Source organism: Choloepus didactylus, chromosome 9 (genome assembly GCF_015220235.1).
Source record: "Choloepus didactylus isolate mChoDid1 chromosome 9, mChoDid1.pri, whole genome shotgun sequence".
Classification (NCBI taxonomy): domain Eukaryota; kingdom Metazoa; phylum Chordata; class Mammalia; order Pilosa; family Megalonychidae; genus Choloepus; species Choloepus didactylus.
In genome coordinates this window covers 78,742,593-78,757,989 of record NC_051315.1, presented here as the reverse complement: position 1 = coordinate 78,757,989, position 15,397 = coordinate 78,742,593, and the positions used below count along the sequence as shown (strand labels likewise).

General features: G+C 39.2%; 1 protein-coding gene across 3 annotated transcripts in view; it reads right to left on the bottom strand.

Annotated features, from left to right (window-relative positions):
- The window catches only part of GULP1 (GULP PTB domain containing engulfment adaptor 1), a 322,123-nt gene extending 308,411 nt beyond the window's left edge, over positions 1-13,712 (bottom strand). For all 3 annotated transcript variants that reach the window (XM_037849955.1, XM_037849952.1, XM_037849954.1), the window contains exon 1: positions 13,256-13,712. The gene's annotated coding sequence lies outside the window, so the exon portion shown is untranslated. The remainder of the gene's footprint in view (positions 1-13,255) is intronic.
- Positions 13,713-15,397: the final 1,685 nt, after the last annotated feature.

Below are 15,397 nucleotides of genomic sequence, written 5' to 3'. Positions count from 1 at the left end.
ACAGCTGCACTGAGTTCCTTCTCCTTGAGTTAACTCATTTATATGGCTCCACTGATCAAGGCCCACCCTGAATGGGTGGGGCCATGCCTCCATGGAATATCTCATTAAATTCATCACCCACAGCTGGGTGGGGCACATTCCAAGCAAATCTAATCAGCACCAAAACGTCTGCCCCACAAGACTACATCAAAGATAATGGCGTTTGGGGGACACAATACATTCGAACTGGCACATTCCACCCCCTGGACCCAAAATGACATTATCTTTCCAAATACAAATACATCCACAAAAACTTAAATCATTTCAGTAACAAAAGTTAAGTACAAGACCCTATCAAAATCAATTACAGGTGTGGTGGGTCCTAAGGCATAATTCTCCTTTAGCTTTGGATCTGTGGACTTAGAACAAGTTATATGCTTCCAATATACAAAGGAGAGACATTCATAGGATAAACATTCCCATTGCCATAAGGAGAAAGAGTAAGGAAAACAGGGTTAACAGGGCCAAAACAGTTCCTAAAACCTGCAGGACAAACTCCATTAGATTTCAAAGTCTGACAGTCATTTACAGAACAACGTTGCATCCTTGGGGCTTGAGAGAGGGGGAGTCTAACCCTTCCTAAGGGCCTTTGTGGTAGCCCTTTCCTCTCCAAACACTTGGGTGAGTGCTCCAACATATCCACACATTGGGAAGACCCCCTTCTCGGCCCCACCCTCCTCAAACATCGGGGCAGCTCCCGGATTCCCTTCCATCTCCGGGGCACACGCTCAACCTCTTCAGAACAGTGTGGTGGCAGCCAGGCTCTCCCCAATTCCCTGGGAATGTGCTCCACCCTCTTTGGGGCTTGGGATGGCAAGACATTTACTGAGCATTGAGGCGGAAGGCCCGCCCTCGACCTCCAGGGCAAACTCACCCTTTCCATGTGTGTGGGCCACTCTGCTCTCCCAGCCCAAGACCTCTTGACTCCAGACCTCAACCTCCATGGTTCTGTCTTTGAAGAAATTTTTCCTTCAGTTTGTTCCTTGTCTGTCTTCTCCAGTCCAGACTGGCAATGGCTCTGTCTGTAAAGATCTCGCAAAAATTCTGTTGGCTTTGCATGAAGCACACAAGGGTCAAAGCCGTCAGACAATAGGACTTTCCACAAATCCTTTCTGGATAATTCCATCTCCAATCTTGGCTTGTACTGAAATGGTGGCTGGGTTCCAGGTTTGGTTACATCCTCACATTGGGCTGTAGCTTCTGGGATTCCACCCGCTGGAAGCTCATAATTTTCCAAGCCATCAGCTTCTGGTTTCTTTGAACCCAAGAGTTCAGTTCTAAGTTTATCTCTCTCTGCTCGCATTTTACTATAAGCTGCAAGAAGAAGCCAGGGTACATCCTCCACACGTAGGCTGGAGATCTCCTCAGCTAAGTACTCCAGGTTGTCGCTTTCAAATTCTTCCTTCCATCTGACACCAGGACTCAATTTTGCCAAATTCTCTGCCACTTTAAAACAAGGATCACCTTTCTTCCAGTTGGCAACAATACAGTCATCATTTCTGTTCAAAGCCTCCTCAGAAGTATCTTTAGAGTCCATATTTCCACACAGTCTCTTTAAAACAGTTTAGGCCTTTTCTATCAAGCGCCTCACAATTCTTCCAGAAACTCCCCGTTATCCATTTAAAAAGCCGTTCCAACATGTTTGGTATTTGCAAACTCAGCAGCAAAAGCGCCCCACTCTTGGTACCAAAATCTGCTCTAGTTTGCTAATGCTGCTTGAATGCAAAACACCAGAAATGGATTGGCTTTTATAAAAGGGAGTTTATTTGGCTACACAGTTACAGTCTTAAGGCCATAAAGTGTCCAAGGTAACACATCAGTAATCGGGTACTTTCACTGGAGACTGGAGGATGGTCAGTGGTGTCCAGAAAACCTCTGTTAGCTGAGAAGGCATGTGGCTGGCATCTGCTCCAAACTTCTGGTTTAAAAATGGCTTTCCCCCAGGACTTTCCTCTCTAGCAAGCTTGCTCCTCTTCAAAATGTCACTCACAGCTGCACTGAGTTCCTTCTCTTTGAGTCGGCTCATTTATATGTCTTCACTGATCAAGGCCCACCCTGAATGGGTGGGGCCGTGCCTCCATGGGAATATCTCATTAAAGTTATCACCCACAGCTGGGTGGGGCACATTCCAAGGAACTCTAATCAGCACCAAAACGTCTGCCCCACAGGACTACATCATAGATAATGGCGTTTGAGGGACACAACACATTTGAACTGGCACACCAACTGAGGTGTAATCTTTCAAGGTCTTCCAAATGATCTTAGAATGAAGTGCAAACTTTGGTTTACAGAATCCTACAAGATCTGGTCTCTGTGTCATTTGCTTTATCTCCAGTGATTCTTGCCTCCCCCTTCCTTTCCGCTCTAGTCTCTAGCTCCAGTTTCGGTCTTCTAGTTCTGTGGCTATACCACATACACTCTCACTTCTAAGTCTCCCTGCATGCTTGAAGCAATCTCTTCACTCTCTAATTGCCTTTTAGAGAGAAGTCTTCTCAAACAACTAGATGATGTCATATCCCCTGTCTATTACCAAGGGTCCAAGAGATCCTTCTTCTAATATTCAAGCTACAAATACCACAAGTGATCAAATGTCCAAGAGTTTAACTTACCAAAAAGCAAAAAAAAAAAAAAAAAAAAAAAAAAAAAGAAAGAAATCAAATACTAAATATAGGGACAACTTTAAATATGATGTTTTTATTAAGTTCTCTTTTTTTTTTTTTTTTTGATTTAAAAAATATTATATAAAACTAAAACTTGGACTACCCTTAGGGCTGAAACGTTCTTTGAGGTTATCTAGTGCATCCTCTCAGTGAAGGAAAATATTGTCAAATACTGAAGTGAAAAGTACTTCATGTTATTAGAAACAATTAATATTAGTGATTTCAACTTAGGTTATATTTACCCAAACAAAAACCAGGAAAAGGGGGATTTTAAAAAAGCCAGATTTTCTCACTTAACATTTTAACCCTCTTGACAAGTCAAATCAGGGAAAAATCAAATTTATATGGAGACACTGTTTAGTCAGTGGGTTAATGTTTATCCTTTTTCTGATTAAGTAGAGTAAAATGAACAAATGTTTTGACAAATGGAAGCTCCAAGTTGCTCTCATCTGAGAGTGAAAGATGAGCCATTCATCAGACAATTGGAAAGGGAAAAAATAGGGAATCAAGCATCAGCCAGGTATCTAGGCAGTAGGGTTATTTTAATGTGTTGCACTTGCAGTAATTAAAAGAACTACTAAAGCTGGTCTGATCCTCCAGAAAACTACTGGCACTCTAGTGCACACTTTCTCAGCTAACCTGGTAGTTAAGATGCTTTACTTTCTGCCCTACTTCCTACCCTAGCTCTATTTGCTGGCTGTGGCACCTTAGACAAGTTTCATAAATATTTATGAAATGTTTCTAGCTCATTTGCAAATTCTCAATAAGATAACACATAAAACATTTAGTGCAGTGCCTAGAATATAGTAAGTACTCTTGGATTCATAGGTATAAGAAAATAAGTTAAGGAAAGGGGTGCAAGTGACAGTGAAGATGCTGATAGATTAGATGATGGATGAATGGATGGATGGATAGATAATTAGATGATGGATGGATGGATGGATAGATAGATAGATGATAGATAATTTAAAGGGAAAACTTATTTTCACTTCAATTATTTGATCATGGTAGCGCAAGTTGGAGTTGGAATTTGAATTATCTGGATACTTATCTCTGTTTTCCTTTTATATCTTCTGAGAGATTATGTGTGAAGTTATATTTCCAACTAAGATTTCCAAGGCAGATAAGCAGGTTCCCTTATAATCATTTCCACACCAAGAGGCCTTTATTAAGACACAAACCTGTGCACACATACACACATACACACACAAGAATGTGGCTCTCTTTTAAACCAAAGAAAGGTCATCAGAAGAGCACTCCTATCCTGTAAGGGCAAGTGGATGCCCCAGGACAATCCCTGAACAAGAGCTTCTAAAAAAATAATAATGCTCTGAGAATTGCAGCATGTTGTATTCTCTAGCCTCTCTTGCCTAGCTTTCCCTGTGTGGTGACTTCCTTAATTGCTATGAATGGAAGTCATGCTGTCATAGAGGAAGCATCTCAAGCATGTTTATTGCATTCTTATGCAAAATAACTAAAATCCACATCTCAATCATAGTATGTAAGAAGTCTTGTTACTCAGATGTCTCCATCAGTAACTGCCCCCTGAGTCTCCTCCACTTTCCTTTGGTATTCAAGTTACTGGCTCTCTATATCCCTCTCCAACCCAATCTCCATGCTTTCAACCATCCACACGGATACCAGTTTTAATTAGATTAGTCTCACCTTGCTCTTTCTTGACCAGTGAGTCAGTTGCCAGTCTGCTTTACTGTATGCTTTCAACATCTGTAACATTTTCACCTCCCCTTTCAGCAAAAGCTGCCCTTCATCTGTACTACCCACAGAACCTTCTAGCTTTCTCTTTCTCCCACGCCCTCATTCCCAACAAACCTGCCCACTGAAAAACTTGCCTGTTTTCTGAACCTATTGATTCCATTTTGCTTGCTGTCAACTGCTGCTTAGACCACTTTGTGAACCATTTCAGCTAAGGAGCACATTCAAACCTTTATGTATCACTCTTGCTTTTTTCAATTCTCAGTTTGGGGTAATTTCTACAACCCTTTAGAGCAAGAGGACAGACAGTCATGCTTTGATTCAGCACATCACAAAAAAACAATATGCATAGACTAAGCCATCAAAAAAAGCTAACTGAGGAACATCATGGTAGAAAATACTTAAACTACTAATGGCTACAGAAAGCTAGGATTTTATAAAACTAGCTCTTACTTAAATGTTTACTGTACGGCTGATTTTTATACCTCTATGAATAGAACTGCCCTTCACAATTTTCTTGAATTTTACTCTTATCAGTTTGATTTTTAAATATTAAAAAAGTTATGTTAGTCTTAACATGAGACAATAAGCTTTAAATTTCATCAGACCAGGCACTGAGGTTCCTTCAATGTTTCTTAATGATGTAGTTTTAATGTTTCCAATACACTAAAAATACTATGCAAACAAATAAATAGTGGCCTAATTCTATGAACTGATTAGATTACAAATTTTTATTTCAGATTATTTTTTATTAATAGTGTATTTCTGAGATACATGCAGTTACATCACCTCAGAATAAACTTAATTAAGACGACTGATTTACTTACTTTATTAAGCACAGTAAAATTTGTGATTTAATAAAATATTTTTATAGATTAATAGCACTAACCTTGTATAAAGTTTATAAAATCCAAGCAGTTGATAAATTTTAATAATCTATACTATTACTTCTAAAATATTTATTTATCAAATTAAGATATCATTTAATAACTGTTCTATTTAGGATACCTTCCATTTTACATAAATGAATATTCTAATTAAAATTGGCACGAACAATTTAAAAAAATCATTATTTCATGAAGCAGTAGATCCAGAAATACAGAAATAAGATGGGCCAATAAGGTCATCAAGCACCAGGTTTTCCTTTTTTTTTTTTTTTTCTTTTTTGACATTTTTCTTTTTTAAAGCATTTGTTCTGGCCTCAATGGATTTGGAATTCCTTGTGCACAAAAGATGTCCCTATGTTGCAATTTCAAGCTGCTCTCCCATATAGTTGACTATAACTGGGTCAAGTAACTCCTTAATAAACAATCAATCGCAAGAGGAACAGGACCACCAACAATATTAGCTTGGACTAATCCAAATTTCACCTGAATCGGGAATGGGATTGTGTTCCCCTGAGTCACGAGGAGAAGAGTGGACATCTGAACAATGCAGATTAAGAGGAAGCAAAGAGGAAAGCAAAGAGGAAGAAGAAAATGAATTTGGATGGGCAACCTATAGTGTCTGCCACAATAATGAAGAAGGGGATGTGGCTCTTAGAAATGAAAATATACATATGAATGGATGTGAGGAAAATGGAAAGACGAATTAACTTCGGGTAGAGAATCATACCTGCCTTAATATTCAGCGTCATCCAGGGGGCACCTGAAGATACAGGTGAGGGAGGCAAAGGAGCTGTAACAATGCTTGAGGCTTACCATTGCAGAAGACACAAAGTGGAGCCAAGAACAAGAAACAGAATGAAAGACAGTTATCTCTAATTGAAATCTTGAAGTTACAAAACTAGTACCTTGGAACTATCCCTTGAAATTTTAAAGTGATTCAGACCTACTTAAATTGCACTGCTTTCTGACTACCAAACTCCATAGATTAGTTTTCTCAAATTAACATGTTCAAAGAGATTTCTCCTGTCTTATGTTTCAAAATAAAATTGTATTATTGGTTTCAAATAAATTAAATATTAATAAAATAAGAAACTTGTATTAAAATGGATGTATCTTGTTCTGGAATTGCCAAGCCAAAGAAAAAAGAAAAAAGGGAATATAGGACAATAAGTTACATTATGTATATTTTAATTATAGAGCCCTTTCTTAACACAGTGGTTTTCAATACTGTATGTATTCTACATTCTTATTTTCCACAATTCTGGGCACACATTTAAATTTTTTGTCAAAAAATGATCAGTGAATAATCTACATCATATAACCAAGTATCTAACAAATAACACAACAATGCATAGAAAAAAATCAAGTTTCCATATGTACACAATTATTTTTCCAGTAGTATTCATAGGAATTTTTTAATACTGGCACGATTACCTATTACTAACCTGAAGATACAAAGAACTATTTAGCACACCCATTCTCTCATGCAACTTAAAGTGTAGTTGAGGAAACAAGACATTTATATATGAAAAATAAACCATTACCCTGAGACAATGTTCCCAGCCAAACTGTATCCTCTCCAAAAATAGATAATGCTATAAAAAAGGTACATCCATTTTTTAAAAATTTATATATGATAAAATTAAATATAAATGTTTCTTTGTTGAGTGGAGACAGTAAGAGAATCGATAACCACACCTATTTCCTGAACAAAGTAAATAATCTAAAAAATATGAATTATTTACTGGGAATTTACTTCACCCCAGAATTAGTATATCTCTATATAACTAAATGCTATCAGCTAAAACTGAGTTAAATAACTTGAATTTTATTTAACCTCATTAAGTGACAACCCAATCCACTAGCACTTTTAAAGAAATCAGTTTAGATTTCCAGGGGTTCTTAACATTTTTCATGCCATGAACCCACTTGGAACTCTAGTGAAGCCTATGGATACCTTCTCAAAATAATGTTTTAAAATACACAATATAAAATACAGATGATATAAAACACACCAGGCTAAGTACAGTTACTAAAATATACTAAAAAAAGTTGAAATATAGTTACATATTTACAGATATATCAACATATAAATAATAATATCAAGAGGTAGGTCGAATGGTTACCATAACTTCAAAGTAGTGAAAAACATGAAAATATTTCAAAATATGTACAGCTAGAGCAATGAGACATGACAATAAATATCTACAACTTCCAGAAAGTTATAGATACTATTAAGACTACTATGTGGGTACATGTGTGTATGTGTCTTCCCACAAACAAAATTAATGTTCATGAAAATAATAACAATTTTTCCCAACCAAGTTGCTACATGCAATTACTGCTGACCTTGTTCATGAACTGAACATGCAGACATAAAAGAAAACATCTCTACAGTTTCAAAATTCACAAGTTGCTCCACTACTCCATTTATAGGGTTCCATGTCTTTTGCCTTTCCTACTTGCTCTATCTGGAACTGCTCCCCTTCATTGCCTGCCTAGCTCATCTTTATTCTTTTTGATTTGGTCCAGGAATCATCTCCACACATTCTTTCCAGACAATACCAACCAAACAGGCTAAAGACTGAAAACAAAGCTTTCAATCTTGCTTTTTGTTGGTAGCTCTGGCAAATTTATAAAGATCCTGGAAATTCTTAGGGGCTGGATGTTGACGTTTCTAGATAGGTAAACTATGACAGCTGATAATTATTAGAAGGAAAAGCAACAAAACACCATGAAAGCACTATACTAACAAGTAATTCTCACTTCACATTACCTAATAAACTCACCAGTAGTATTTATTTTGTAAGCAGTGAATTTGCCTTCTTACAGTAGCTAAATGCACAGTTGGCCTGGGCTTGGCTTAAGAAGAGGAGAGGCCCCTAGAGTACAGTAACCAAGAATATGGGTGGCAGATCTTGCCAACTACTTTTCTCTTCCTTTACAGGTATAAATGAAAACTTGAAAACTCCTTTAGAATTTGAAAAAAAAAGTCAAGGATCTCTAGCAACAGTACTTTGGGAAAGACTTTAAATTAATGGTTACAATTAGGCACAGGAATATCAATTAATTGAACTTATTCATAAGTCCCCATTTCCTATGAAAAATATATATAGCACAAATTCAGAAACCTCAAATACACACACACACACACACACACACACACACACATGAAAACTAGTCATTTATATATTAGTCACCTAAGGCATGGAAGTTTCTAAGTCATATCTGAACTTCCTCTTCAGAAGGTATTTGATGACGATGATATGCAGATATATTGTATGATGTTATTAATAAAAAATGAACATGAATAAAGGCAGCTATCATGATCTAGATGTGTTCTCTTGGGTACATCCTAGAAAATATTTCCAGGGTTATTCAAAACTCTTTTAAAAAGTCATATTAATCTTTGCTTTATGCAGCACAAAATATAGTGGAAATCACTCATTAACTCATGTAGCCGTTAATTCATTTATTCATATTATGTGAGCAATCAGCGCTATCTTTCCAAAACAATTCGTAAGTAGATAATATCAAAAGATGAAAACTAATTTCCAGTTTACTATAACTATACCACTTAATGAAACCAGACAGATAGCTCTTACTCTCCTTCACAAGACTTGGGTCAAGTAACTATCTTCTGAGGAAAAATAATCATGCATTCTAAGCATCATTAGAATAGCTGAAAACATTTTCTTAGCATAAAACAAACACACAACTAGAAAATAACTGAAGCTGAAAAACAGTATAAGCATTGTTCTCTAAGCCTTACTCTGGAACAATGACTTTTAGCTATTCCCTTTTAAAATAAAACCCTGATTTAAATTTCATATCTCTGGTGTTTGGAAGTGAAGCGATTTCCCTATTCAAAGTTTATACCATTTCTCCCCTTCCAATTTGAATATGTTTTTGACTTCCATAGGAACAAGCTTCAGTTTCTGGATTGCTAAATCCATTAGGGTAGCAGTACTAAATCCACAGGCCTCTAATACATTTAGGCACCAGGGCTAATGGCAGCCCTACAGTTGGCTCCCGTATCTATCTACCTTTGAATCCATTAGGATATTCAAATACAATAACCTAGTTTTGTTATCCTTTAAAAGTTTTAGAAAACAAATTTCATTATTGCTGAATAAGAGTCATAAACAAAGCACTATGCTAAATGAAATTGAAATAAAATAGCTTAATATTCAGCAACTGAGATGAGGATTTTAAAGATTTTTAACTTGATGTCAGGGGCAAAATTAGTTATTTTACATGAAAATTACCTTAATATATCCTTAAATGGTCACTTGGTCTTCAATGATTTAAAAAAAAAAAACCTATTTTGCTAATTTGACTACAAATTCAACCGAAGAACTATTTCCTGTATGCTCCTATTTTTTTTAAGGCTTCACAATTAATGATAATGCAAAGTCTAAAAAACAAAACTGTGATTAAGATTTTACCAAAGATTTTACCAAAAGATTTTACCCTTTAAACAATTTATTCATATTTAGCCTATTTTCTTTCTCTAAAAATGTAACTTGTTCACCTGAAAAAGTTAAGTTTAACATCTATAGTGCAGCAGAGAACATTGAGCTATTTAAAAAAAATCTACTTAACATAGAATAAAAAATTAAATATTTCATATTACCATACAAGGGTCAACAATTAACAAGATCATAAATTATAGGTATCAATATAGAAAATAAAGGTTATGTTGGTTAAATGCATAAGTAAAATAACATGCATAAAGTCACAGTGCTGAGAAGTTCTGTGCTGGGCTTTGAATCCAGGTCTGATGATGCCTGGTACTTAATAAGCATGTCAAAAAATATTAGTTGAATACATGAAGGAATGGCTCCAAAATTTATCCTAACTTGTTCAGGAACTGTTGTAGCCACTGGGAAAAGAAAGTTTGTTTTTACATCATAAGTCTATTTTAGTTTCTCAATGTTATTTCTGAGAAGGGAGCCAAATTCTGCAAATATATTTATTTGGTTACTTCTCATAAAGGCAAAATTATGCTGGATTTAAAAAATAATAACTGGTCTTGTGTATAAATATAAACTGCAATAAAAGTGAGTTTGCTGATTGTTCTTTTCTGTTTCATAAATGACTCATCCTTACTCATAACAAATTCTCACCCAATACCCTCAAAAATTAAAAATTTTGATTAAACAAAAGCTGTGATTAAGATGTAAAAGTAATAATTTTTACAAATTAAATACAGATATATCACTATTATATGTGTATTCTAAATATAAATATTCCTATCTTTTATCCATAATCTGGAGAGTCAACTGAGTCAGAAACCCTAAAACCTTTATGTTTAAAATCCTGTAACATTATTTCAACTCAGTAAGGTTCACAGCAAGTTTGTAGTTTTGTAAAAGAAGGTTTGTTACTTTGCAAGTGGAAAAACTGAAATCATATATGGGGAAAATACTTTGCCAAGGGTGATTCATAAAGTCAATCTCAGGGAGCAGGCTGATATTCATAATCTCAAATTCATCAATCCAGATGAAATACAGACATTATGCTTTTTGCCATTCAACCCCAAGCCCACAATAGTACACATACCTCCTTGAAACTAAAAAAGTATCAAAAAGCACACAGATGATACATCAATATATAAAATAAGTGTATGAAGTGCAGATAAGAGTTTGCAGTCCTGGCTGTTCTAGAACTCAGAAGCAGCAGGGTCTTACATTTGGGCAAATGTGTGAAATACTGAGATCAATCCATCAGGATTGATCAGGATCACTTTGGACAAACACAGATCACTTCTGACAAATGCTGGGTATGTTTTCCACTTTAATTTCATGACCCACATCTGTGCCATTTGAGAATACCTAATTGACTTATTCAATTTTGGTGGAAAACCATCTGCTCAAAACTCAAGTCTTCAGTTCTTACTGGCTATGTAAACAAAGAAGCAAGGTCAATGGATAGAAACTGAGAGCCACCGTAGTCCAAGTGAAAAGGCAAACAGCAAGAAAGTGTGATCATTTGCAAAGTATGATCAGCACCAACAATATTAGGTCCCCAGCTATTCCACTGCAACCCTGATAAGGGTCAGACATTCCCCTTAAAGCATGTCCTTTACTCTCCCTGGTCATATCCAACCGCATTCTATGCTTGGTTTATTTTTTGCCAAGAAGACGAATCTTAGTCACCTAAAAATGCTTGTCGCAAAGAAACCCCTTGTTTAACCCCAAGTCCCTTTCCAATTATCCTCTGCAAATTCCCCCAGTCTCTTTCATGCCTGGCTACTGAGCTCAGTCTAGTTTGGCTGCTGGCCAGTTTCCTCTCTTCTTTCCTTGTCAGTCGTAAAAACTTGGAAAACACTCCTGGACAGCTCAAGGAAACCTTTTAATTATGCAGTAGGGCAATACCTCAGTCTGTCCCATGTTTCAAGCAGGGCTTGCAGTCCCCACCAGCTTCCAATCAGTGAGTTTTCTAGCAAGGTTACTTGTTTATGTGGGGGAAGGAGGAAAAGACTGGCAGAGAAAGGGAGTAATTTGCAAATCTGAAAAATTTCCAAGTCCACTCAGAGTTTCCTACTCCTAACATTCATTCTGTTTTATTACCCCCTCCCCCCTCCCTCCTTTAGCATGTAATCTCCCATTCACTAGACACAGTATCATCAGCATCATGGCCTGGTCTCCTGCTGGTCCTAGATATTATCAAGTGCAGTCATAACTAGGACACTCTCCAAAAACTTCTGATTCTCAAATATTGGCGCAACACTTCAAAAAAAAAAAAAAAAAAAAAATCAAGTCTCAAAATAAATTTGTTAAATCTTACACTTTGTCAAATCTGGAGACTGAAATAGTGCATTTAAATGTCCAAATGCAAGTGAAAGTAAAGCACACTCAGTTGAGAAAAAAAGCTAGGGCCCAGGGAGGGATACCTTGACTGCCAGCCTGCACTTGGCCGGGCTTTGCCCGCAGTACCAAGACCGGCCAATCCCAACGCCAACTGTGTCTTCCTTACTCTACTATGGCACGCTAGTTCCAGCTTCAGCGTCCAGTTTCCTGTTCAAGTCCCATTCAATATCGTAAACACATTCCAAGAAAATCAGCCCGCCCAGAGTTCCCTCCTGCACACAGGGAAGTCAGCGCAGCGGCTTCAAGAGCCGCAACCTAGAGAATGCTCTGTCGGTGCTGGGTTCTGCTCGGTGTAGGTAGTCAGGCCACTGGGGAAGTGGATCCGGGCAAGGGAGCTTGGCAGCGGGACCGAAAGCCCAGGTTTTATCACCCCTTCGGGTCGTGCACCCCTCCAACATAGCGCCTGCTAGAAGGAACTTCATGACCCACCCAGCCAAAGGGTAACCAGCTGAACGCCCGCCCCAGAGTTTGGGGCCCTCCCAACGCTGGGATTTAAAATAATCGCCGCTGGGCCTCTGGGCTTCGCGCCTCCCCGCCCCCATGCCCACACTCGCTCCCGGAGGCAACAAAAGGGAGGCTGGGCTGGAAGAAGTTTCGCTCTTCAGTCGCCTCGCTGTGACCCCTCGATGACTCCCCGGCTCAGCGCCGTGTGGTTCATGCACCCTCAGCCGGTCAGATTTGAGGTTGCCCTGCCGCCTCCCTCCAGCTCCTTCCCACTGGCCCTGGCCACCAGGACCAAAGTTACCACAAAGGCTAGACAAGGCTTCAGGAGCCCGGAGACTGCTGCCTCCCCGACCTCGTGGGGCTCCCCCATCAGCCTCAAACACTACCATAGCTGGCGTCAACAGGTTTTCGTCTCCCTTCGTGCTGGACGACTCCCTGCCCCTTTCGCTGTCCCAATTTCTACAACCTGCCCGGCGGCGGCGCACAGCCCGCGTCCTCCTCCCCAGACACCCGCGGTGAGAGCTGACCAGCGCCCTCCGCCTCTTGGGACATCAATTTGTAAGAGATTACTCGCCACCTGGCGGGATACTGGGCTGCAGCCCAGGAACACCCCAGATAAACCGCGGTCTCTCGGTACCTTAGTGAGCGATGCGGTCCGGCCAGGCTTCGGCCAGGGGCGTGGAGAGCCAGCGGGTGCTCGGAGCCGGGAGATCTCCGCTCCAGCAGAGCCCGGGCGCCGTTTCCGTGGCGGAGAGGGAAAGTTTCTTTACGTCAACGCGGCGCTGGATTCGGGACCCCCTGGCTGGGGCCCCCTCCCTCTTCGCGCTCGCTGCCCCCTCCCTCCTCTTCTTACTCGGCTGAACCAAAACTGGAGCTGGCGGCGGCTGGGCTCGGGGCTCGGGACTCCGGGTCGCTCCCGGCTGGGAACGCCGGGCTCCCCCTCTCGGCCACAGAGAAGCTCTCCCAGACTCCGGCTTGCGCACTTCTGGCGGTCTCCTTGGACACTTCCAGATGGGACGCCTGTGTTCAAGCTCGCTGACTTTCTTTAATTTTTGATGATCGTTTTCTGTGAGTCCACTGGGCTATCCCACGTTTGCACACAAAACCGGGGGCGGGGGAAGAGGCGGGGGGAGGGGAGAACAGCCCAGCTGTAGAAGGAGGGGCCGGCCCTACCTTAGCCGGTCCTTAGCGGGGACACAATCAAAAACGCAGCTCCCCCCCACCAGGGGTTTCCTTTTGAACCTTCTCCCTGAGGCGCTGGATCAGGATTACTTCGCCTTTTCTTTCCCTTATCTATACGTGTTTTCTTTAAAAATACCTCTCCGGCTTAAGAAAATAAAGTGTCAAAAGAAATACACACACACACACAAATAGGAGTAGAGCATGCTCCCTTCACAGCCTTTATCAAGAAGGCATTGGCACTGTTGCTGCTGCTCTTACTGTACCGCTACACTTTTTTATTTCTTTCTTGATTTTTCCCTCATTTTAAAAAACGCAGCCTGAATCTGCACTTTGTTATAGAAGCGGCTTCGGGGAAAAAAAAAAATCATTAAATCTGCCTCAACCTCCAGATCATGCTCATTTGCTCCATTCAGATATTTGCCTCAGAATTCAGGACTTCTGTATAGGGTTCAAAGGAAAACACAACAAACCGTTCTTATGGACTGGTGAAGTACTGCATGGGAAGAAAGGGGAGGAGGAGGAGGATCCTCATACAGGCACTTCTTAGAGGGTGAAGGAAACTTTACTAAAATTTTATGAGATGCTGCTCAGATTGAAGTTCACTAAATTTTAGTTTGAAGGGCAAAAGAAAATGACATTTTCAAAGGCTAGCTGAAATAGTGTTTTTCTATGGAATCCGGAACTTAAAATCTGACAGACCAGATACCATTACAGGCTCCATTCTTTCTCATGTTGTGCCCCAGGATACTCTACTCACTTACAACCCTCAAAAGGAATTTTATAATCTAACTCACAGAGTCCACCCTCAAGTTTACAGGCGTTCAAATAGAGTAGTGTTAGGCACAGGGAAGGTACTGAATAAATATTTACACCCCAGCATATTTATCTGTAATTAGGAGAGGATGGTGCTGGAAATTTCCCCAAAGACCTTGTTAATTGAATCAATTATTTTCTCACTGATGCTTTTTCAATTTAAAAAAAACAAAGCCTTGCAATTTTGGAAATGGAAACTATCTTTAGAGATCACCTAGCTCTTCTAGCCAAACTCCCTAATTCTAAACACGAGGGAACTAAATTCCTAGAATTTTAAGTGTCTTTCCCCTAATCTCATGGTTACAAGTTACTAAAGCTAAGAAATCAGGCCTTTTAATACTTGGGCCAAGGTTCTCTTTAAACTATATTTTCCCTTTTATCACAACAGCTAAGCAGACATTAGTATAATTATATTGAGAAAGTTAAATGAGGACAATGTTAGTTGTCCTTTTTCTGTAAATAACCTTTAAACAATTAATTTACAAACAACCACAAAAGAATTAAATGCCACCTCTTTTCAGTTAGCATTAATGTGATTATAAAAATAAAGCAAATGGTGGCCTTGTACTTGGAAGTAAGAAGGTTGATCAGATGACCAAATTCATTCTTACGTTATGTGATTACAGACAATCTTGTGCTAGTTTGAAACTGTTATGTACCCCAGAAAATGCCACATTCTTTTAATCCATTCCTGTGGGTGCTGACCTATTGTGGGTGGGACCTTTTGGTTAGGATATTTCCATTTGAGATGTGAACCACCCCACACAAGGTGGGTCTTAATCCT